The sequence below is a fragment of the Pelobates fuscus genome, chromosome 2, assembly GCF_036172605.1.
Source record: "Pelobates fuscus isolate aPelFus1 chromosome 2, aPelFus1.pri, whole genome shotgun sequence".
In the NCBI taxonomy this organism is placed as follows: Eukaryota; Metazoa; Chordata; class Amphibia; order Anura; family Pelobatidae; genus Pelobates; species Pelobates fuscus.
In genome coordinates, this window is record NC_086318.1 from 149,373,233 (window position 1) to 149,397,157 (window position 23,925).

The 23,925-nt window shown below is 41.2% G+C and overlaps 1 protein-coding gene across 5 annotated transcripts in view; it reads left to right on the plus strand.

The window, feature by feature from the left end:
- The window catches only part of TNK2 (tyrosine kinase non receptor 2), a 205,011-nt gene that overhangs the window by 58,922 nt on the left and 122,164 nt on the right, over positions 1-23,925 (plus strand). Inside the window, exon 1 of one of the 5 annotated variants that reach the window (XM_063442834.1) lies at positions 14,348-14,371. The exons of the other annotated variants lie outside the window; for them this stretch is intronic. The gene's annotated coding sequence lies outside the window, so the exon portion shown is untranslated. Of the gene's footprint in view, positions 1-14,347; positions 14,372-23,925 lie in introns of those variants that run through there. 5 annotated transcript variants of the gene reach the window in all.

Sequence of the window (23,925 nt, forward strand, 5' to 3'; positions counted from 1 at the left end):
TTCCCCATGGTCCTCTACTAACCAATTCTTCTTGTCCCAGCACAGGACGGACAGGTAGTCTGTTTTGGGCTGGTGAGGCACACGGGATGTTGCCAGGGGGAAATGGTCTGATAGCTGCCCTGGTGGTACGCTGAGTGACCCTGCTCCGGCTCCTGCGGCAGTTATGAAGGGAATGAGGTAAGCGCCTGATCGTCTGGCATTTCCTGTTTGGCGGTCAAGGCGGTGATTTCTCGGAATCTTCTGATTTGTCCGCTAGTGTAGAGATGGGTTTCCAACCAGACGAGCTGAGAAAATTTATGAAGGAAGTATCACTGAACTTGAGTGAAGATATATCGAAAAAAATCTAAGGAAAAAGGTTTTCCTTTTCAAGATAAACTAATCAATTTGATCTACAGAGAATGGAAAAATCTATAAAGGAGAGCCTTTATTTCAAGGCATTTTAAAAATCTTTTCAAGATCCAATGTAATGATAAATGGGAAGAACTACCCAAGGTAGACATTCAGGTAGCTCAACTTTCAAAAACCCCTACCATTTCAGTTGGTGAAGTTTCCAGCCTTAAAGATCCGATGAACAAACCGGCTGAGACATCTTGTAGAAGAGCCTTCCAGTCAGTTGGCTTTCAGTGTAATGCAGCCTTAGCCGGGGCTTCTGTTGTTAAAGCTAAAAGCTTATTGTTACAATCTTTGGAAGATAGTTTTATGGAAGACGGTGATAAAAATTTAGCCCTTATCATGAATAACTTGAAACTTACCAATGAATTTGTAATGGATATGTCAGAAGGAATTCTGAAATTGGCAGCGCACATTATGGGCCTTTCCTCTGTAGCCAGAAGAGCTTTATGGCTATGATCTTGGTCTGCTGATACTGCCTCCAAGTCTGCCCTGTGTGAATTGCCTTTAGAAAAGTCTAAGCTGTTTGGATCTCCTCTGGAAGAGATTATCAGACAAATGTCTGAAACTAAAAAGGCATTTCTACAGAATAGAAAGTTCTTGAAAGCCGGGTTACAAAAACGTCCAGTTTCGCATGCGCGAGATTTATGGATATCAAGATCGATTCAGAAAGTTTTATAGATTCCAGAAGGAATCCAGATATGAAGATAAAACCGGTAGACAAGATAGAAAGAGGAGGTTTTGATGTCAGAAGGATAGGAGGCAGGATGCATTACTTTTTTCAGGCTTGGAAGCAGACCACACAAAATTCTTGGGTGCTGAATATCATTGCAGATAGCTACAAAATCAGATTTACAGAAAAACCAAAACACAATCTCACAATTTCCTTTTACCAATCAAAAGAAAACACAGAGGGTCTTTTGGTAGCAGCAGTATCTCTTTTGAGGAAAGGGATTATAGAGAAGGTCCCAAAGAACCAAGATATTTAAGGCGTGTGTTCTCGTATTTTTTTTAGTTCCAAAGCAAGAGCAATACCTGAGACCGATTCTGGATCTAAAGAATTTGAACAAGATCATCCCATACCAAAAATTCGGTATTGAATCCATTCTATCGGCTATCCATATCATACAGAAAGGGGACTTCATGGCTACCCTGGATCTCAAAGATGCTTATTTTTCATGTTTCTATGGCCCAAGCGTCAACAAAATTCTTAAGATTTGTCATAAGAATAAGAGGAAAACTTCTCAATTCTCAATTCAAAGCTCTGCTGTTTGGTCTGACTTCAACTCCAAGAATTTTCACGAAGATCCTCACTCCCAGAACTGCAGTTTTAAGGGAAAAAGGTATTGCTATCATTCCATATCTGGATGATTGGCTTCTAAAGGCAAAGTCAAAAGAGCTCCTGAAGCTTCACGCCCAGACTACTACAGATTTCTTAGAACATGGTTGGGTGATCAATCGAAAAAAGTCTCATCTTCATCCCGCTACAGAAGCTCAGTTTCCGGGATTCATCATAAACTCAAGGACTCTTTCTTTACACCTTACTCCTGAAAGAAAAAAGAAAGAAAAAAACATTTTTTTACAAAAACAACCAAGCTGTTCAATTCGAAGGGCTATGAGTGTTCTGGGGACTTTAACATCGTCCATCCCAGCAGTGAAGTGGTCAAGAGCAGCAATGAGACTCCTGTTCAATGGGAAAGAAGTGGTCCAAAAGGTAAGACGATCTAGATTTGGAAATTATGCTATTTTCCGAAATCAGAAGTCAACTCGATCCTTTCAAAAGGTCTATCTTTCAAACCAAAGAATGGCTTATCATGACTACAGACGCCTTCAAACACGGTTGGGGTGCTCATTTCCAATCCCATATGTGTCAAGGGATCTGGTTCACAAAAGACACACATGCCAATCTTCAAACTTCAGGGAACTAAAAGCCATTCTCAATGCTCTTCTTCATTTCAAAACTTGGATATCACACAAAGCTGTAAGAATTCAATCAGACAACAGTTGCTTATTTGAACAGACAAGGTGGAACAAGAATAAAAAGCCTTTATCTTCTTTGTTCAGAAATCTTTCCTTGGGCACAAAAGGAACTGGAAGATTTGGCTGCTACACGCATAAAGGGGAAAGACAACGTAGTAGCAGACAAGTTGAGCAGGTCAAAATGGTCACAAGCGGAATGGTCCCTTAATCCAGACTTATTCTCAGCTCTCACCAAAAGATTCAGAACTCCACACATAGATCTAATGGCCAGGAGGATAAATCACAAGGTCAGGATGTTCGCCTCACTTCACTGTCAGGATCATCCCCATTTTCTAGACAGAATGACGATCAACTGGAATTTCCATCTGGCAAAAGTTTTCCCACCAGTGGCCTTGATTCCAAGGATCATCCAGAAAATCAGATCAGAAGAGGCTTGAGTGCTGGCAATTATTCCTTACTGGCCCAACAGAAATTGGTTCTCGGAGTTGCGGATGATGACAGTAGTGTTTTGGGAACTACCAATCGACCTTCCCATGTTAGAAAACAGGCAACTGCCCCTCGACACCTTGAGCATGTTCAGGTTGACAGGGTGGCTGCCGCATCTTTTAAAGAGCTCCACTAGGAAATCTACTTCGAGAATGTATTTAAGAATTTGAAAAAGGTTTCTTCTTTGGTGTAATGATCACAACTGCCTCCAAAGTTCCCCTTCAGTGGACACAATTATCCATTTTCTTCAAGATGGTTTCTTATCTGGTCTCAGCGTCTCAACGTTAAAGGACCACTATAGGCACCCAGACCACTTCAGCTTAACCCCTTAAGGACCAAACTTCTGTAATAAAAGGGAATCATGACATGTCACACATGTCATGTGTCCTTAAGGGGTTAATGGAGTGGTCTGGGTGCCTGGTCCATCTAGGGTTAACCCTTTTTTATATAAACATGGCAGTTTCAGAGAAAATGCTATGTTTATATAAGGGTTAAGCCAGCCTCTAGTGACTGTCTCATTGACAGCCGCTAGAGGGCTTGCGTGCTTCTCACTGTGAAAATCACAGTGAGAAGACGCAAGCGTCCATAGGAAAGCATTGTAAATGCTTTCCTTTGAGACCGGCTGAATGCACACGCGGCTCCTGCCGCGCATGCGCATTCAGCCGAGGAGGCGGAGAGGAGGAGGACAGCAGGAGGAGAGCTCCCCGCCCGGCGCTGGAAAAAGAGGTAAGTTTAACCCCTTCCACTCCATCCATCCTGGCGGGAGGGGGACCCTGAAGGTGGGGGCACCCTCAGGGCACTATAGTGCCAGGAAAACGAGTATGTTTTCCTGGCACTATAGTGGTCCTTTAAATGTAAATTTATCTGCCTTGAGCTATTTCCTCGTTAAGGAACGTCTGAGTCTTAGATGCTTCTTCAAAGCTATCATACTGCTCAGACCACCTCTCAATTCTTTTGTCCCTTCTTGGGATTTGTCACTAGTTCTTCAGGCTCTATGTGTACCTCCATTTGAGTCTCTGGAAGATGTCTCTTTAAAATGTATTTTTCTCAAGACCGTTTTTCTCGTGGCTATCACTGCCAAAAGAATTGGAAAAATGCAAGCCCTCTCTTCCTCTGAAGATTTTAAAATTTTTCATCAGGATAAAGTCATGTTATATCCCAAGCCTTCTTTCCTGCCGAAGGTCATCTCTTTGAAGGGCATTAACCAGCCTATTATTCTTCCCTCATTCTGTGGCTCGGCATTTTCTCCTCTGGAACTCAAGCTGCACACATTGGATGTTAAACGATCATTACAAATTTATCTCCGCAGGTCTGCTCTCTCAGGATTTCAGACCACCTATTCATTGGATTCCAAAGAAAATCTAAGGGCAAGGTGGTCTCAAGAACCACCATCACTAGGTGGCCTACAGAAACCATCAGATTATCATATACTCATAGTGGTCTTCAATCTCCTATGTCTGTTAAAGCTCACTCCACTAGAGCTATGGACACTTCATGAGCTGAACCTGCCAACGGATATCTCCAGACAACATTTGCAGAGCTGCCACCTAGTCTTCTTTTCATACATTGATATCCTGATTTCCCACCCTTTTTTTTTTTTTTTCAATTTTGGGATCTTGCTATATATATGTGTACTGCCACCAAATGCTAGGAAATACAGACATTTGTATTCACCGTAAATTCTTTTTTCCTTAATATGGTGGCAGTACAATATCCCTTCCTGTTTTTATCAATTTAATTTGCATTCGTGGAGTCCATATTTCTCTTGGTATTAACTGGTTTGTAGTGGACCGTGGGGAATTTAAGGGGAGAGAGGGGGGAGCACATTTAATCAATTTAATATCTTACAGGCTACTTGTCCCAGCATATGGTTAAGTACAACCCATCTGTGTACTGCCACCATATTAAGCAAAAAAGTTCTGTTTTCTCTGTAGAGTCACTCATTCTGATTATAAAGGTCATTGGGACACTTACTTCTTTGATGTGAAATTTATCTGTGTAGGATATATATTCAGAAGGTTCATTTCATATTTTTATTTAGTTATTTAATTTTCACCAATGGTTGTTTAAAATGTTAGCTGTAGAAATTGAAATTTGCAGCTTTTTTTTTTTCAGCAGACCAAGGACATGTGAAACGTTTATTTAATGAACCATGAATTGACCAGGGTATTGCAATCTTTCAACTATAAAAAATTATATATATATATATATATATATATATATATATATAATTGTTCAGATTTAAAAAAAAATGGCTAACATTTTCAATTCTCTAATGCAAACTCTGCAAATCATGAAAAAAATGGAAATATTGCAGTTTTCTTTGCGTTTATTGGTAATAATGCGTTTATTTAGAACATTGTGTCTTTTTAGGAATGGCAGTATGATAATGTCAGTTAAACTTTTGTTTTATTTAAAACTCAGTAAAAAACTGATAAGTGGCTTATTACTTGCCAGTATATTATACGTAAGAAATGAAAAACAATGCAGGCATTTCACGGGACCGCAACCAAGTGGGAGCCCCTACTGGTCGCCAGTTTGCCCACAAATGTTGTGTGGAACCAAGATCTCTTACATTTTGATTCAGGCATTTCAGGTCTTCCAATGATACACATTTAATATATATATATATATATATATATATATATATATATATATATATATATATATATAATGGGTTTTGAACCTTGTAATATGTATGTAGTTTAATACTTGAAAGCCAGGCTGAGAATAAGACCTATACTCACAGGGTTTAGACAAACCTCTACCAACCTGTTACGATAAGTTTTACTAAGGACTCACTTATACCACAGGGGTTAACGCACTGACATTATCCCATACTGGATATGATCTGTGCAATGAAGATGCATGGCTAGACCTCAGCACTTCTGTTCTAGACAATATTGTGTAATGCAAAATTCTACTTCACAATTACGACTTGTGATCTGTAACTCCACTTTTGAAGAATAATTACTGTATTTTTGTAAAAAAAAAAAAAAAAAAAAGAAATGAAAAACAGTATCATACCTTTTCTTGTGGATGCTTCTTAGAAGAACCGGATTACTCTACAAAAAGCATCTTCAGTTCCAGCAACTTGAATGCAGCTCATCAGGAACTGCTTAACGGTATCTCTTAACTAGCACATTACATTTTTTTCATAGCCAGAATTTCATGCAATACCCAGGTTATGATGCTGGAAAGGTTAAAAAAACATTACACAAATGTATAAAATCAATAAATGATAACGCCTCTTTAGACAAAATGAGAGATTCCAAGCTGCCTATAATCTCAAACAGTGTCAATAAATTATTCCACAATATAGTATGGTCCCTATTATTATTATTATTATTATTGCCATTTATATAGCGCCAACAAATTCCATAGTGTCATAGTTTTTGAAACTGTTTTTCCTTGCGGCAACCAGAGATACAGGTGGACAAATCATCCAGCCGAACAGGGAGAACGCCGGATAAAGCAGCTTACCACCCCGTTATACATAAAGCCTGTATAGTGAGTTGACATATATGTGTCACACTCACCAACGAATCTAGTAAGGGGCTCATCACCCTACTTCTTATTTTTATTTTTTTTATTTTTTTTATTCATTTTATGTATTTATGTGTTTTTTCCTGCATGTGGCAGATAATAAATCAATGTCATTTTTTTCTTATTGGCATTCCACTATAAGTATTCTTCAAAAATAATGCTTTAAAGTCTGTGAATCACTACAGTCATATATGCCTATATTTTCTCTATAGACAATCTGCACCATTATTGTTTTTTCTTTTCCCTTATATATATCTCGATATTGCTGGAGGATATATCATCTAACAGTTTGTATATATGCACCTCTTTTTATTTCATTCTCAATTTTGGTAAAATTGCTCCACTCACTATCACACATTAAATTCCATAGTGCTTTACAATATTATGAAAGGGGGGATTTAACTATAAATAGGACAATTACAATAAAACAGGAACGATAGGTTGAAGAGGACCCTGCTCAAACGAGCTTACATTCTATAGGAGGTGGGGTATAAAACACATTAGGACAGGAAATGGCAATCAAATAAGGTGAGAGTGAAGTAGAGCTGGAGGAGAGAGCAAGAGCTATGTAAGGTAGAGGTTACTCTGGGAGGCCATAAGCTTTCCTAAAGAGATGGGTTTTAAGACACTTCTTCAACGATTGAAAACTAGGGGAGAGTCTGATGGCGGTAGGCAGGCTATTCCATAGGAAGGGAGCCGCCCGTGAGAAGTCCCGTAAGCGTGAGTTGGCCGTACAGGTGCGAGTAGCGGAAGGAGAAGGGGCATACCTATGGATCTGTGAAGAGATATAAGAAGGGCTAGAATTGTTCAGTGCTTTATAGGTATGGGTTAGCACTTTGAATTGACTCCTATAGGATACAGGAAGCCAATGTAAGGACTGACAGAGTGGTGAGGTGTGAGAGGACCGACTAGAGAGGAAAATGAGTTTGGTGTCAGCATTCATTACAGACTGTAACGTGGCAATACGGCTTTTGAGAAGACCGATTAGGAGAGGGTGACAATAATCCATGCTGGAAATTACTAGAGCATGGACAAGCTCCTTGGTAGCATCTTGCGTAAGAAAGTGGCGGATGCGGGCTATGTTTTTACAATGGAATCTACAGGATTTGGCAACATACTGGATGTGAGGCTCAAAGGTGAGGCCAGAATCAAGTATGACACCAAGACACAGCGCTTGCAAGGATAGACTTATGTGGATACCACTCATTTGAAGGGAGAGCGAAAGAGGAGGATCAGTATTAGAAGGAGTAAAGACAAGGAGCTCAGTTTTAGAGAGATTGAGTTTCAGAAAGCAGGAGGACATCCAGTCAGAGATGGAAGAAAGGTAAGCAGTGACGCTGCAGGACAGCAGGGGAGAGGTCCAGGGAGGAGATATATATCTGGGTGTCATCAGCGTACAGGTGGTAGTGGAATCCAAAAGAGGTAATACGAGAGAAGCAGTATAAAGAGAAAATAGAAGGGGCCTTGGGGGACTCTAACCGAGACAGGACAAGGGGAGGAGGTATCATTAGAAAAGGAGACACTGAATGAGCGTTGGGAGAGATAAGAGGAAAACCACGAGAGGACAGAGTCACAGAGACCAAGTGATTGAAGAGGTTGAAGAAGTTGAAGAAGGAGAGTAGGGATGCACCAAAATTTTCAAAGGCAACGGGGTCAAAGGCAGCAGAGAAGTGAAGAAGAATTAGTATGGAGTAGTGGCCTTTGGATTTAGCTGCGATTAGGTTGTTAGTAACTTTGATAAGCGCAGTCTCAGTAGAGTGGAGAGGGCAGAAGCCAGATTGAAGAGGGCCAGGGAGAGAGTTGGAATTGAGGAAGTGAGACATACGGGTAAAGACAAGTCTTTCTAGAAGCTTTGAGGAGAAAGGGAGCAGGTATATGGGACGATAGTTAGAGGGGGAGGACAGGTCAAGAGATTTTTTTTTTCAGAATAGGTACTACAGTGGCATGTTTAAGGTCAGCAGGGACAACACCAGAAGAGAGAGACCAGTTGAAGATGTGTGTTAAGGAAAGCGCAAGACATGGGGAGAGAGATCTAATAAGGTGACATGGAATAGGATCGAGCAGGCAAGTAGTGGGGCGAGAGCCGGTATGATGTCATATTCCGAGTCCCGGCATCACTATATAGCATGAGGGAGCAGAGAGGGGCTGAAGGAAGATCACTGCTCCCTCGTGCGCTACCTCTGCCGACCACCTCGATGATAACCAGGGCGGTTGCCCGGCCGGCTAGCTCCAATGCTCCCTGAGCCGGCTGCCTCCATGCTCCCCAGTACAGCTGGCCGGCTACAATACTCCCTGAGCTTGCTGCCCCCCTGTTCCACTGGGCATGCGCCCAGCTACCATACTCCCTGAGTAGGCCGCCCCCATTCTCCATTGTTTGCCCATTGACCTCCTATGCATATTATACATTGTTTTTTAACAGACAGAATATATATATATATATATATATATATTTAATATCCTATATTTATACCCAACAGTGTGAATAAAATGTCAAAATGTTGAAAAAACACTGTAAAAAACTATTTTTACACATCTAGTACAATTACCAGTATCGGCCCTGGAGGTTAAATGCCTTGTAAGTCTAGCATCTAACTTTATTTTTGGTAGCTAACGCTAAACCACTCCCTATACCACTCCCCATGCTATACCAACCCTACCCCTCTCCCTGTGCTTGCATTAACTCTAACCTTATGCATACCTTAACCTTACCCCTAACATTAACTCTACATTATCTCTTACCCAGAATTAACCAGTACATTACCCCAACCCTAAGGAAACACTATGGAAAAATCAGTACTAATATCAGCAAATGGGTTTCCTAGTTAAAAAAGAGACCACCATCTACTGGCTGTTTTCAACATTACAGGGATATTTTCCTGCAATGCAGAATAAAACTTGCTACCTCTGCTGCTTACAGTGTGATTGGTGCTGGACCCTGGGGATCACCCTGGGGATAGCTTAAAATACACGGCGGCTGAGTGTGATCTACTCAGATGCAATATTCTCAATGCATTTAAATTGCTGTATGCAGCGCTCTCGTTCATGCGGCTGTGTAATGTGTGAACCTTGCTGATAGAGGGAAGCACCAGGTATCAACTGATACCTGGGCTTTCTTGGTGTGAGCATGGATTTAACCCTGCTTACACATTTGAAACAGGGTCTTTAAATGTCTATTTAAATGAATGTATGCACCCTTCACACAGACACACACATACACACTGCACCCCTCACACACAGTGCACCCCCTCACACACACACACACACACACACACACACACACACTGCACTCCTGTTCCCCACACTGAACTCCTCACACACTGCACCCTTCATCCACACACTTCACTCACACACTGCACCTTTTATACACACTGCAGCCTTCACACACAGTGCACCCCTCCACACACACTGCACTATTCTCACACATACACACATTGCACTCCTCACACACATTGCACGCTTCCAGAGCATTGAACCAACATGCTCACTTTGAGAGGGGGCGTGCTTGTCATTGGTGATGGCAAAACACCCCCTCTCTGGCCCCGCCCCCCTTCCCAGTGGACCGATGTGACTTTGAAAATGCCCGGGCCGAATTTCTTTCCCAGTCCGGCCCTGGTGAAACACACTGCTTAATGGTAAAACTGTATTTGTCTTCCAGCATAATTACAAGAAGGATGGTTATCATGGTATGTTAAAAAAACCCAAATGTGTCTGTCTTTCAGCCTGTCTACATGGTTATAAATATGTTTATTACAGCTACATATGTGATTCTTATATCCATATATGCAGATACAGGTTCAGTTTTGTAAAGCCATGCAAAGTAAACTACATCACAATGCTGGCAGCTAAATTGACAAGATTTGTTTGTGTGCTTTTGTGTTTGATAAGCAGACGACGGTTTAATCAGAAAGTTCATTTAAAACTAAAGTGAATACTGTTCATATAACTAGAAGGGATTCATTACAGGTCAGAGAATTCATTTTTATATAATTACTTCCTGTGTGTGCATGCATGCATGTCCTACCTACTCAGTCAGTTTGTGCCAGACTTGAACATCCTCCCATACTTCTTAACCCTTTCATTCTTGTGTCTTTGGAACTTAAAGGGTAATTGCACAAAGCATTAACAGAATGGGGGAACTGCTGAAAGAGCTCACAGTCTAAAGCGGGTAGGCAACCTTCCGCACTCCAGATGTTGTGGATGTGGTCCATAACATCTGGGGTTTTACAAAAGTACACCGAGGCATACATCCAAGCGTTTCTAAAGATGTGTGACCAAAGATTCACCAGTGTAAATATGAAATGTGTTGTGGAGGGCCATATGACAGTGCTACTGAATTTGCTGGCGCTATATAAATAATAAAATAGTAATAATATAAGCAATATAATTTCTGAAATAACGTGCCTGGGCTACTAAGGCCTTTTCCCCCAATTTTGCTGTATGTTTGATCCTGTGTACTTTTCTGCTTTCCCTTTGTATGCACCCATACATATTATAAATCTTGAGCAGCCATTCATAAACATGTTTGGTGCGGTGAGTACCTAGAATACTCATCCCTCTACCTGAGGTAGTTTTGTATCTTTCAAACTTGTCATCTGTTAGGAACGTCCCTCGCACGTCCTTTCAAACTTGTCAAACTTGTCATCTGTTAGGAACATCCCTCACATCTGCCATAAACATTTATTAACAAGATTGTGTAATGCAATGTAATCAAAGACATGCTCTAGTGTTTTTTTTTTGCTTTTGCATTTTCTATAATAAATTCCACATGGAAAATGGTTTTTGGTTGATTTAGCATTTTTTTTTTTTTTAATTCTTTATTTTTGTTGAGGCATGTGATTATAGGGATACAGAAAAAAGAGAGGGAGACGTTCAAAAGTTGTACAGGTTAGGGTCGTCAAAACATATCGTCAAAGTCTCCTATGATTTTCAACCTCATTTTATATATAATAAAGTTTAGACAGTACGCTAAGTCTAGGCGCTCTACAATCATGCACGCTATGGCTAATAAAAGTGTATTCAAGCTTAGTTAAACATTCTGTGCGTTACAACAGGTTAATAGCAGGCGTAATGCAATGCTAGTGGGAGTAGCTAGTTCCATACCATGTTTTGCATAATGTTATTGCTTATCTCGGAGTACTTTTATATTGTTCTACAAGAGAACTAAGTTGTGGGCAGTTAGGGCAGTTGAGGGAGCATGATATAGTAAGCATACATAAGAAGCAATGGCTCCGCCAAAAGGGATTCTAAACGCAAGAGATAGAAGGGTTCAGTATACAATAGATTAGTGAACTAGATAAACAGCTGCACTGACAGATTATTAAGAACAAGACTAGCTAAACATGTTACTTGAACTAAAATGAGATGTAACTATTTGCTTAGCTTTATATCTCAGGCTTAGGTGAAGCCAGGGTAAAGTCCTGTGTGTGATCCTCAGCCGATTCCTACTATGGGCAAAACTGTGCTCCTCCTTATGTCGCCGTTCAGCGGACCGGGCATTAGAGACCGTGGTGAGGCATTAGAGGAATCCCCAAGCACAATAGAGCATGGGTACGTGGGTATGTTGTCTTCTGTGCAGCAGCTGCAGGGTCTCTGCCGGGTCGGCGTGTGGTAGAACCTCGGGGGGGTTGCCCTGGTGTCCGGGGTCTCCCAGCCCATTGCCGGTGGAGTGCGAGGCGTCGGTGTGGCGATACAGGAGTGAGTCCCTGTGGGAGCTTGGGGCGACTTACCGTTGGTCGGGGTTTCATACGGGTCACCCGTGGTTGCTGGTCTGTGTGCTGGGACTTTGGTCGGCTCTTCCCCGCTTTCTTTGGTACTCTTGGGGCGTTCACTTGTGCTGCAGGTTTTAGTTTGGGTGCCTGTTTCATTGCGGTCCCTGGGTTACCGTTCAGGGTGTTCTCACGCCTAGAGAGCTTGGCCCAAAAGTCTGCAAAGATGCGATCCAGCCTCACCGATAGTGGGGGCAGGTCGGACTCCGGCTCTGAGGCCCACGTGGCGTCCGCCATGTTGCTTGTCCCTGGTACAGTGGCGCCGTGCTTCGGAGTGTGATGCCCTCGTGCTGGGTTACATGCTGGAGTTACCGGGATATCCCTCACCGGCAGGGGGGGGGGGGAAGGTTGATCCTTGGAGACCTCCAGTGTAGTGGGTCTCGGTCGGCGGAGGGACCGGCCGTCTCCCCCGCGCCTCCCGGGTAGGCCTCGCCTAGGCCTCAGGATCATCCATCAGCCGTGGTCGCCCAGTCGGGTCTATTCGCCGATTTGGCCTTCCTCCTGTTATAGGCCCCTAGTCCTGGGGTCTGAAGGTGAGTAGCTCGTCGTGTGTGGAGGTGTTTCAGGCTGAATTTATGCTTAAATCGGGCTATTTTGCCCGGAGCTCTTCTGGCTTGCGACCTCTCGGCTGGGCTGTCAGGCTCCGCCCCCGATTTAGCATTTTTATGGTTGTCGATTGACGTAGTTCTTATCAATCATTTTACTATAAATATTTGAGAAGTGAGTGTATAGTTAACAGATACAATTGCATGTTTAAAAAACTGTTAAAACAGTAAACCAGTTCTGAATATAACAAGTCTTTATTTAGTAATTTACTGGTATGTCTCCTGATAAGTAATCACTAGTGTTATACAAACATCATTCATTCACAACTCATGTAGTTGTACGAGTTATACGTTCACGTTATACATTCAATTTAGAAACTATTGGAAACTATATATATGATTGCATGCAGCATTCACATTTTCCTGTGCTGTGCAATTTTATTCTTGTAGGATTTGCTCTGTCTGTTCAGTGATAAAGTATATTCATAGTTCAACACTTCATTCATTTAATGTAAACCTATGTTTATAACTATGACTATAAAGAACAGATTGATCTCCGCATTGCTTTAATTTCATAGCGAGACCAACACTAAAATAGTAATTTCATTCCTTTCAGTTGTGAAATTATTTAGATAACGTTGTGAAAGGCGGTGCAGTACCTTTGGCCCCAGAGACCATCTCATGCAAATGCTAAATGTCTCATGTGCTCTAAAAGGGAAGAAAGGGCCCTATAGGGCACCAGCAGATGTTTGTAGCAGAAAAGAAAAAACACGCTTTGTCCACTTTTCCGGAATTACTGAAGGCTATTTAGTGGCATTGAGCATGGTAGGTGCCCAGCTATCTGTGTGTTAGGATACAACATATAGGTAACTGTTTGTACGTTTAGAATTTGAAATGGAAAGGTGTATATATAGTGGATCTCTGTATGTTAGAAGTAGACACAAACAGATCACTGGTACTGTTCTATTAGAAAGTGACATGTCTGTGTATTAGGAATATGCCACTAATATTTGTGTACTAGGAATTGGTGTGCTACATGGGCTATTGATTTATGTGTTGTAACAGGAGCTAAGGAGAATATATTAAGAGTGTCAGACAGAATTATTCCCTTATTCCGAATTAATCGAAAATAGCCAAGCTGCGGCTCTAACTAACTTGGAAACGTTTTCCAAATAAGCTAATTTAGGCTAAATTTTGCCATTCTGATTTCAATCTGATAAACGATGGAATTGTGTCTGCTGTATCCAGTTGTAAAGATAGACCTGCTCTGTTTGGCAAAAAAAAGCAAAACTGTTTAAAATCCCATCAAGGATAACCTATATACTGAATGGCAACCAGGGCCAACATAAAGATAGTTATAAACCTCATGTTCAGGGGGTTGAAAGGTAACTCTGCCTCTTTGTGGGACCAATACAAAAAATATTTTCTATAATACAAATATACAGATTCAGTGTACATGAACTGTTATAACTTAATAAGAGCTCTTGGTGTTGAACTCATTTTTCTATGTTGCCGTCCTACTTATATACATGTCTTTTGCTTTCCCAATACAATCAAACACTGCATTTCATCATCTCTCGAGTACAGGTGTAGAATACGTCTGGCAGTCCAAAAACTGTGACTCCTACAAAGTGCCTTCCAGCAAAGATTGTACCAGAGGTAGAGTGGTTGTTTATCTTACAAAGCTCTGTTCTATGTGTTTGTGTTGCAGCACTGTTGAGCCTAACTTGAAAGCTTTGCTACTGATAACATGGGAGTGTGAAGGACGTGTTGGGATAAATGGATATCCGTTCTTACGTGTGAGTTTATGTTTAGTGTGGGAATGCCTGGCTTCATTAAGAGTGCTTGTTTTTAAAGGTGTAGACTCCCTGTATGGTTCTAAGCAAGATATACCTATACCTAAAAAATACAAAAGAAAATACGCTCATAGGGGATTAACGTTGATACAATAAAGTGCCCCTTATTTATATAACACACTCACAAGATTGAGGTTTTTTTCAAGCTCATCAGAATGATGTGGATTCTCTTGGACCCCTCGTTTGTTGAAGGAATAGATATTACATGCAAGAGATAAAAGATGACATAGTGTAATGCTGTTTTGAAAAAGTATAAATTGGCTTTAATGGTTACACTTACAGCATAAAAGTTGTAAAAAGGCCCATCAATACAAATCTGTCGTCCAGACAATGCAGGAAACGAAATCCTTGTAGAGATCTCAGCCAGATAGACAAATATAAAATCAAATAAAATAAAATCAAAGTTCAAATAACTCTACGCGTTTCGTCTGACTTCGCAGACTTCCTCAGGAGTGATGAAGTGCTTCAAATCTTCTGGGTGCTTTGTCCTCCATTTATAAGTCTTCCCGCCGTTGATTCGGATCGAAATCAGCTGTAAATCATATGTTGTATTTTGGTCCGTGATGTTTTCCCATATATGGAGATCCGGAGCGTCTCTGTGGAACGCACGTGCGTTCCACCAACCCGGAAACATCCACCTTCATCTCGGCTGGGCGGAAGTCATCGACTTTGCGACGCAATGCGTCTCACTGGAACGCACGTGCGTTCCATCTCACCCCCACGAAGCAGTCATCATAAAATGAAATTGGACAAATACATAATATTAGAAATTTGTTCACATCATTATCATTTTGAGCCAATATAAAAGTATATACTAGGACTCCAGTTATCTTCTAAAATATATTCTTAAGGAGTAAGACACTCATAGCGTTTTTGTGATCTTAAAGTGGTACCAATGTTGAGCACACATAGTAATATCAAGGTTTTTCACATATAATGATTCTATACTTTCTCTTAACATTCCTTGTTCACACTCTATTTTTGGGGAGTATCTTTTGGATGTAAAAAATATCCAAGACTAAATCGAATGGAGCATCACAATCCAAGAATTGGATACACAAAGAGACAAAAAAACAGAGGTAAAAAATAGGATACAGTGACTGGAATAAGTGCACGGCGGAGAAACCAGAGAGAGGGATTCTGGACTACAAAAAATGAATAGATAAAAATAAAAATAAAAATAAAAATAAAAATAAAAATAAAACCCTGTATGGTTCTACAAAATAAGTTTAATAAAATAGGTTATGTGTAAAAGTTATTAAAGTTATTGCAAAGGAAAAAGGAAACTATTCAGTAGAATCCAACATTGCATTTATAATCCTTAAAGGAACGCTCCAGGCACCATAATCACAACAGCCTCCTGTAGTGGTTAAAGGGATACAAAGCTCTGCCTCCCCCTACCTTGCACTTATAAAGGGTTAAAAAATATAAGCAATATAATTTCTGAAAAAACGTGCCTGGGCTACTAAGGCCTTTTCCCACTGCCGATGTCCCTCGGCGCTGGGTCGAAACTCTGCCCCCTCCTCCTTCCCGCGATGAGCAGGGTCTAATGCGCATGTGTGGCAAATGCTGTGCGCGCATTAGACCTCCCCATAAGAAATTATTGAATCAGTACTTTCCTATGAGGAAAAATCTGACGTTGGATGTCGTCATGCAGAGCATGAGGATGTCCAGCATCAGATAACGGACCGGAAGTGCCCCAAGTGGATGTCTGATAGACAGCCACTGAGGGCAGACTTAGTGCTGCAATGTAAACATTGCAGTTCTCTGGAACTGCAATTTTTTACATTGCAGCACTAGGTGCAAAAGGGACACAGCACCCAGACCACTTCAATGAGCTGAAGTGGTCTGGGTGCCTACAGTGTCCCTTTGAGGTGCTAGGAGTGCCCTGGCACTGTCTCAGAGTAAGAAGTCAAACCATTGAAGAACGATGACATCTTACTTGGGTCCCGCCACACACCCGCAGCCACACTGTCTGCATCAAGAGTCCAGCTAGCTCAATTGAGCTAAGTAGGCCTGCTCTTTTTGGTCTCAGCTTAGTGCCTGTATTGGGGTGTGTTTGGCTCCAGATAGACAACCAGATGTTGTGCTGTAATCTGAGGGACCACAGTAAGTTGTCAAACCATTCTTAAATGGTTTAAATACTTATTCTGGGAGGGGCCAGGGCACTTTTGGCACTATAACTACTACAGCAGGTTGTAATGTGTATGATGCTTGGGATATTTAAATAAAAATACTAATGGATTTGTCAAACTGTATACATATAGATGAAGCAGTGCTAAGGAGTTCATTCACAAAGCAACATTTTGTGGTGATTCGACTGACTGATTTGCAGATGCAAACAAAAATAACTGAATTGTGAATTTGGTTAAATTGTTAATTTTATACAAGTCAGCCATTTAGCAAATTCTTAAGTCACTGCGACTTGCTAGTAAGTGAATACATTCTGCCTGATATAGTATGTTCTGAGATTAGTTAGATAGGTTTGATAAAGAGCATTGCTTATCTTGAATTGCCTTTTGCGTACTTGGTCAAGAATTATGAGTGAATTAGGTATTCACCTGGAGGACCAGTGTAATGGGGGTTACTCTGTAGATCTATGAGTCCATGAGGAGATAAAAAGATAAGCCCTAGCTCTGCCAGTTGTTGTGAGAGAACATGTGATCAGTGCCTGTCTGTGAGTAATGATCACTATCGGTGCTCCCTTGCAATTCAACAATTCTTTGTGAGTCAGAATATTCATCGGGGATTTCCTCCAAAAAGAATGGAGGCTCACAAGATTTTTAGACCTAGTGTTCTCCCACCTTACCATTAGAGATAATGTCCCACTCCTTGTCTAAAAGGTAAGAAACAAGGGGTGGATGAATCCTAAAATATAAACAAATGAATGGAGGCAGGGGATGCTCCATGTTTCCCACACACATCATTTACGTGTAGTCGCACACCAACAACATCCACCCCACACATGCAACTCCTAACACACTCTTAGAGCTACATAGAGAGGACTATAAAAGAGCAAGTATATTGTCACTTAAGCAATGTTTGGAGACAAAAACACGAGCCTTTATCAAGCTGTGTGTCTTTTGCTTCTCATTCTTCATCTTTTGTTGAGAGATACAGGGAATTGCTTGGGGATGCTAATGAAAACTCCTGTGGATAAAATTATTGGTGAGAAGAAAGAGTAAGAGGTAGATATGTAACTGACTTGGGAAACTGAGACCAACAAGCATCAGCTGGAGGCGATTGTGTAACACACATAAATGCAAAATGAAACCTAGGCAAAAAAGACACTGATGCTAAGACTGGACAAAATAAGCCATAGGAAAATTTACAGAGTTAGAAACTAAAACGGTGAAAGAAATGTAAAAAAGGTAACCCAATTTTGGCTAAAGGGTGGTAATATTCCATGCATTGGCCCTGGATGAACAGAAAGTCTGGCTGAATAGCATAGCTTTATAATAGCCATATTTCAATATATTGGTATGAATACCCAGTTTGAGTAATCATTGAGTTTGGAGGTGAATAGCAAATTGTATCCATCTCTTAGTAATGATGGCATGAATAATATTTATACAAGACATAAGCTTCTCTTGTGGGGCTTGTTTCCTTCGATGTTCCTTGGAAAGTATGTCTTTCCGATAAACCCTTCACCACTCTTTTACCATTAGTAATACTGTTGCCATGGGAATGAGTTCCGTAAACTATCCTTAGGTACCCAAGTGATTTAAACTGTTTTTCTTTTACACTGAATAGTGTTAAAATTATTTAGACAAAATAAATGAAAACCACCTATCAGAAGATATTTCGTTTTTGCTTGGACCATATCTATTGTAAATGCCTAGACTGTAGTCTTATTAGACATGCCATGTCAGTTCTTTGATGCTTTAAACGGAGCTCAACACTCAGCTTGAGTGTCTCCTTCAAGGGTCTCTCTCTTTCAGCACTGGATACTTGGAGTGATTATAGCTGTTATAGCTGTCTCATCAAAATACTAGCTGTAACTTAGTGAAGGGTGAATAAAAAGTTGATTGACAACTTTTATACACATGACCCTAATAGGAGGTCCATGGCATGAACAATGTAAATCTGACCCAGGTGCCTCGGAGTCTTGGAGATAAATAAATTAGGTTGCGATTTATGCCCCAGACATTAGGACACGGTTACAATATTCCCCAAAACATACAAAATGACACAAAAAAAAACACATGTCTAATATCCCAGAATAGTTCTCCCCCCTCTGCCTCCTTTGGTCAAAAGAGAGCTCTTGTTACACTCATGGTGTTGAATTGTCACCTGGTTAAAGTCTTAGCCAAGTGACTCTTAGGAGATTTGCAGCTTTCCTTGTGAGACTTGTCACCAGGTGGATTGGAGTGATGGCACTCTTTGGAGAAGGTGAAGAACAGAGGGAAAGCCAGGGAGTGTGTCTAGCTCTTAAGTGAGAAATTGGTGTGACTGTCTCTACATAGTGGCAGAATTGCGTTTTTGTCACAATGCTTTAACCCCTTAAGGACCAAACTTCTGGAATAAAAGGGAATCATGACATGTCACACACGTCATGTGTCCTTAAGGGGTTAAATATTCTGCACACAATAAACAGTATTTTTAAAAAATGAATCACTTTATTATGTATAAGAAAGTTAAATATAATATTGGATGGGATAAATATAGCTCTTCTTAGCACCAATTATCACCTTGATTTAATAGAGACATTAAAGATTTTAGCACTGGGTTAGAGTTATGTGAAAATGACATTTACTACTGTCTACATCTAATCAGTTACCCTAGCATAGAAAACTCTCAGTGAGTTGAAAAACTTCAACAGAGAAACACAGTAATAATGATGGGGAAAAGCATTTATTGGGTAGACTAAACAACTTATGCACAGAAATCGGCTACATTTACACCAGAAATTAGGGCGTGTGTGTCTCCATATCTGTTACTACCTTTTACCATATAGTCTCTACTTGCTAAAATATCGGTCACTATTTTTATCAAGTAATAACTATTTACCGACTGGCATTTTCACAAGTAGTGACAGGGAGTTACCAGCAGCAGCTACTAAAAAGTTGCTTCCATTATATTCTATGGGATTGGTTCTAACCCTGTTGCTAATTTTTTTTTTCATACTGACTAATTGATAATGTGTGTGCAAGCTCACTATTGATAAAGGAGCAAAGGTGCATATTCAGCTTCTCTTTGATGATTGTAGGTCTGGACAGGAGTATCTGTTATCGTCTATTATGAAGGCTTTACACTAGGAAATGTATTATGCTTGAGCTGTATATTTACTTAGCTTTTCGATAAGTGAGTAAGACTAGTAAGTGACTACTCTTCTAAAAGAAATACAAGCATAAATAGTTTTCACGTGCACTAACTAATACACTAATAAATCGAGTCATGTATTTAGAAGAATTGAAAAAAATATATATTTAAGGATGGGCCTGTAGTTGTGGGAGGGGCTTGTGGTCCTCTTTAGAAGGGCCTCCAATCCCCTCTCACTGTTATTGGTCTGGCAAGTTGAGTTGTGACTACTTCCAGTCACTCACAAGTCGCCATTTTGCAAGCTTACCTGTATCCCCGTGGTCCTGTCTCCTGGCTTGCTGTCCATTTTCTCCACTGCTTACCAACCGCCGAACTTCACCTCCAGCCCGCTTCCCACTCCTGCTTCCACGAAAACTGACTTGGAAGCATCCTCTGACCCGTAAGTCGAGACCTATGGGTCTATTCCCTTACTTGTTTTGCACGCTTGCATTTCGTTTGTTTGTGCTCGTTTGGGCATAATCACACATATAGTTATTCCCATATGCTGAGCTTCATGGGGCTTGTTCGACTCCTTTTTCACATTTTAAATTCTGTACGTATTCCTAAACTCATGCGAACAAGTTTTTTAATTTTTGGTTCTAGGAGTCGGTTCTAGGAATCTTCCTGATTGCCTTAAATAACGTTAGTTCTCTTAAATAGACGAATGTCAGATAGTTATGCGAACATATTATGTTATATGTAATTCTAATGTATGTAGCAGAATCCCCCTACGGGTGTAGCCTGGTTCTGCAGTCTGATTCTATATTATTTCTTTTACCCTAGAGAATTATTATATTATATAAGATAGTTAATCGGTTATTTATATCTTACATGTTTTAGATTCTGCTGGGTATGTTTGGATCTGTATATATTATCTCTATCTTTGGACGTCCAGCAAATTGTCATTTCTAGGTTGGTCACAATTTTGTATATAATCATGCTATAATCTTACACCCTCCTCTGGACAGATGCTCCTCTGTTGTTGCTCTTGTTTCACTTATTTAGGTGACACGCTTTGTCCAACCTTTTGTCCTGTCAAGTTGCTCATCATTCCTGGCAGCATTTGCCATTTATTTGCCACGTGTCCAACAGTAGGGTAGTGTCGCGGCTTACCTTGGTTGGAGTCTAGCGCAGATAAGTATGCTCACCCTTGCAGATAGACACAGTCCAAGGTGACCAGGTAAGAAGCCACCTGGACTGTGAATCCAATGCAGTACGGACAAGGTCACAAACAGAAGGATAGTTGAGGGATAGCCGAAGTCAAAGGATGCCTGAGGTCAGGATAAACAAAGTGTAGCCGAAGTCAAGGGATGCCAGAGGTCAGAATAAACGAAGACAGAAGCCGGGGTCAATATGGAGTATTAGTTCAAGAGACTAGAACACAGGAACTGAACACATACGCCAGGATAAAATAACTGACAAAGTTCCCAGGGCGAGGCAGTGCTTAAATACTCTGTTGATGAGCGATCTGCCTCAGGTGAAGCACAGGTAATAGCCACAGAAGAAGTCCAGCCCCCAGTGCTGCAGACATAGCCAGGTGTAACAAGGATAGAATTACTCAAAATAACAGAATCTGCTGTGGCTTATTGGCAGCATAGCAAGCCCAAGACCCGGTTCAAATCCCTTGTTGGGCACTTATGGGGTGGCCACGCCCAGCCATCTGGACGGCAAGAACCGTGACAGGTAGGTTACTTTTCATTTCTTTGGGTCCACGATCTGGCCCACACAGATGCATACGTTCTCAGACACTATTCTATGTTATACTAGCCTTACTCTACTCCTATTGAACCTACTTTCAGACTTTATAGTCTTAGGTACGACATTACTTTTTCGGTCTAAATTGTGGTCCCCTATTAGTAGAAATTACTGGCTGTTAGTGATATGGTAGGTTTTCCGGCCTTTATGCCATAGGCAAGCAGTCCCGCGAGGTCAACACCCATCCTCATACTCTGAGGTATATGCCCACTGGCCCAATACATAGTTATTCGCCTTGCATAGTTGCATAGAAGGGCCTCACCTGTCACTCCCATACTATTTCCTGCTTTAAATGTCACTGAGAGGCCGACACACCGCCACAACATTCGATGGCCTCAAAAATCCCCCACGAGCCAACACGTAATTAGAGCCGCTTGGCAACTAGCAGGGCCTCACCTGTCACTTTTAGTGGAATGGTTTTGCCACTTGGCAATAGCTAGTCTGCTAGTACCTGTTGGGTTTTCACACTCAATGGTACCTTTATATTTCAGTATGTCCCAGGAAAACTGTCCCTTTCCAGCACTCCTGCTAGGTCTGGTACTCCTTCCCGGGGAGCAGACACAAATAGTCCATCATCGCTCAGATCATGTAATACCATGTATCACTGCTGAAGTCCGCCGGAGGAATATCCCAGGAAAGCAGAGTTGTTCAAGCATATTAATGTTAACACAGACAACTCTGATGCTGTGGAGGGGACGAGTGGATTCCAGCCGCCTGATGTCCAAGCCATGATGGCATCTTTTTTTATCATCCATTGGACTGATAAACAAAAGGTTGGGGCAGTTTCAAACTGCCAGCACTCTTACCTTGCCTACTAGACCCACAGATGCTATCCAAGCAGCATCCGCACCGACAAACTCGGGTAATTCTCTAGTTCCACTGAGAGCCCCTGAGGCTATAAATCCTTTGCATATGATTCCAGCTCATCTTAAAAAGGACATCCTGTAAGGCAAAGATGTTAACCTGGTTTTGCTTCTTATTAGGGATCGACCGATTATCGGTTTTACCGATATTATCGGCCAATATTTGGTATTTTTGGCAATATCGGTATCGGCCAATTCAGATACTGATATTGCCGATAATATATAACAGGACCGCCAGGCTCATTACAAGCCTGGCGGTCCAGGGGGGCCGGCAGCAAGCGTTTACTTACCTCCCAGCAGCTCCTCCAGCTCCCCAGTGTAAGTCTCGCGAAACCCGCGGCCGTCAGAGCGTTGCCACAGGTTACCATGGCAACGCGGCACGCTGGCCGCGAGACTTACACTGGGGAGCTGGAGGAGCTGCTGTGAGGTAAGTAAACGCTTTCTGCTGGCCCCCCCACAGCTCAACCAATGCCACTGGACCACCAGGGACTGCTATATCCCCCCTACCTGGCCAGGTAAAAAGCAGGGCGGGGGGGGGGCAACAAAAATAAATAATAATAATTAAATATAAAAGAAAAAATGATAATAATTTAATAAAAAATGCCCCCTCACACACACACTCCATTATATACACATACACTACACAAACACACTGTGTATATAATGCACACTACACAAACACACTGCATTATATAAACACACTACACAAACACACTGCATTATATACACAGTGTGTTTGTGTAGTGTGTTTATATAATGCAGTGTGTGTGTTTGTATAGTGTGTTTATATAATGCACACTACACAAACACACTGCATTATAAATACACACTATACAAACACACACTGCATTATATAAACACTACATTCACTATACACACACTACACAAATACACACACAGACTCTGCATTCATTATATACATACACTACACAAACACACACACTTTGCATTTAGTATATACAGCATTCACTTTACACACACTACACAAACACTCTGCTTTCATTACATACACACTACACTAATACACACTGCATCCACTACACATACTAGACAAATACACACTGCATCCACTACACAAACATACACTGCATCCACTACAAACACACTACACAAAACTGCATTGTTGGTTCCGGCACACCACAACCGACTGGTGTTTTAAACTATGTTATTTATTACTATTTATATGTTATTACTATTTATAGGTTATATAACTATTACGGCAATATTGCCCCAACCACAAAGTTAAGGCTGGGCCTGTAGTTGTGGGAGAGGCTTAGGGGCCACTTTATAAGGGCCTCCAATCCTCTCACACATTCCGTTATTGGTCTGGCGAGTTGACCCTCCCACTACTCACTCTTTTCATATCACTCTCTAAGGTGGGCCCTCTTTTATTACAGGCCTACTGCATTGTCAGTTCAGTTCAGTTTTTTTTTTTTAC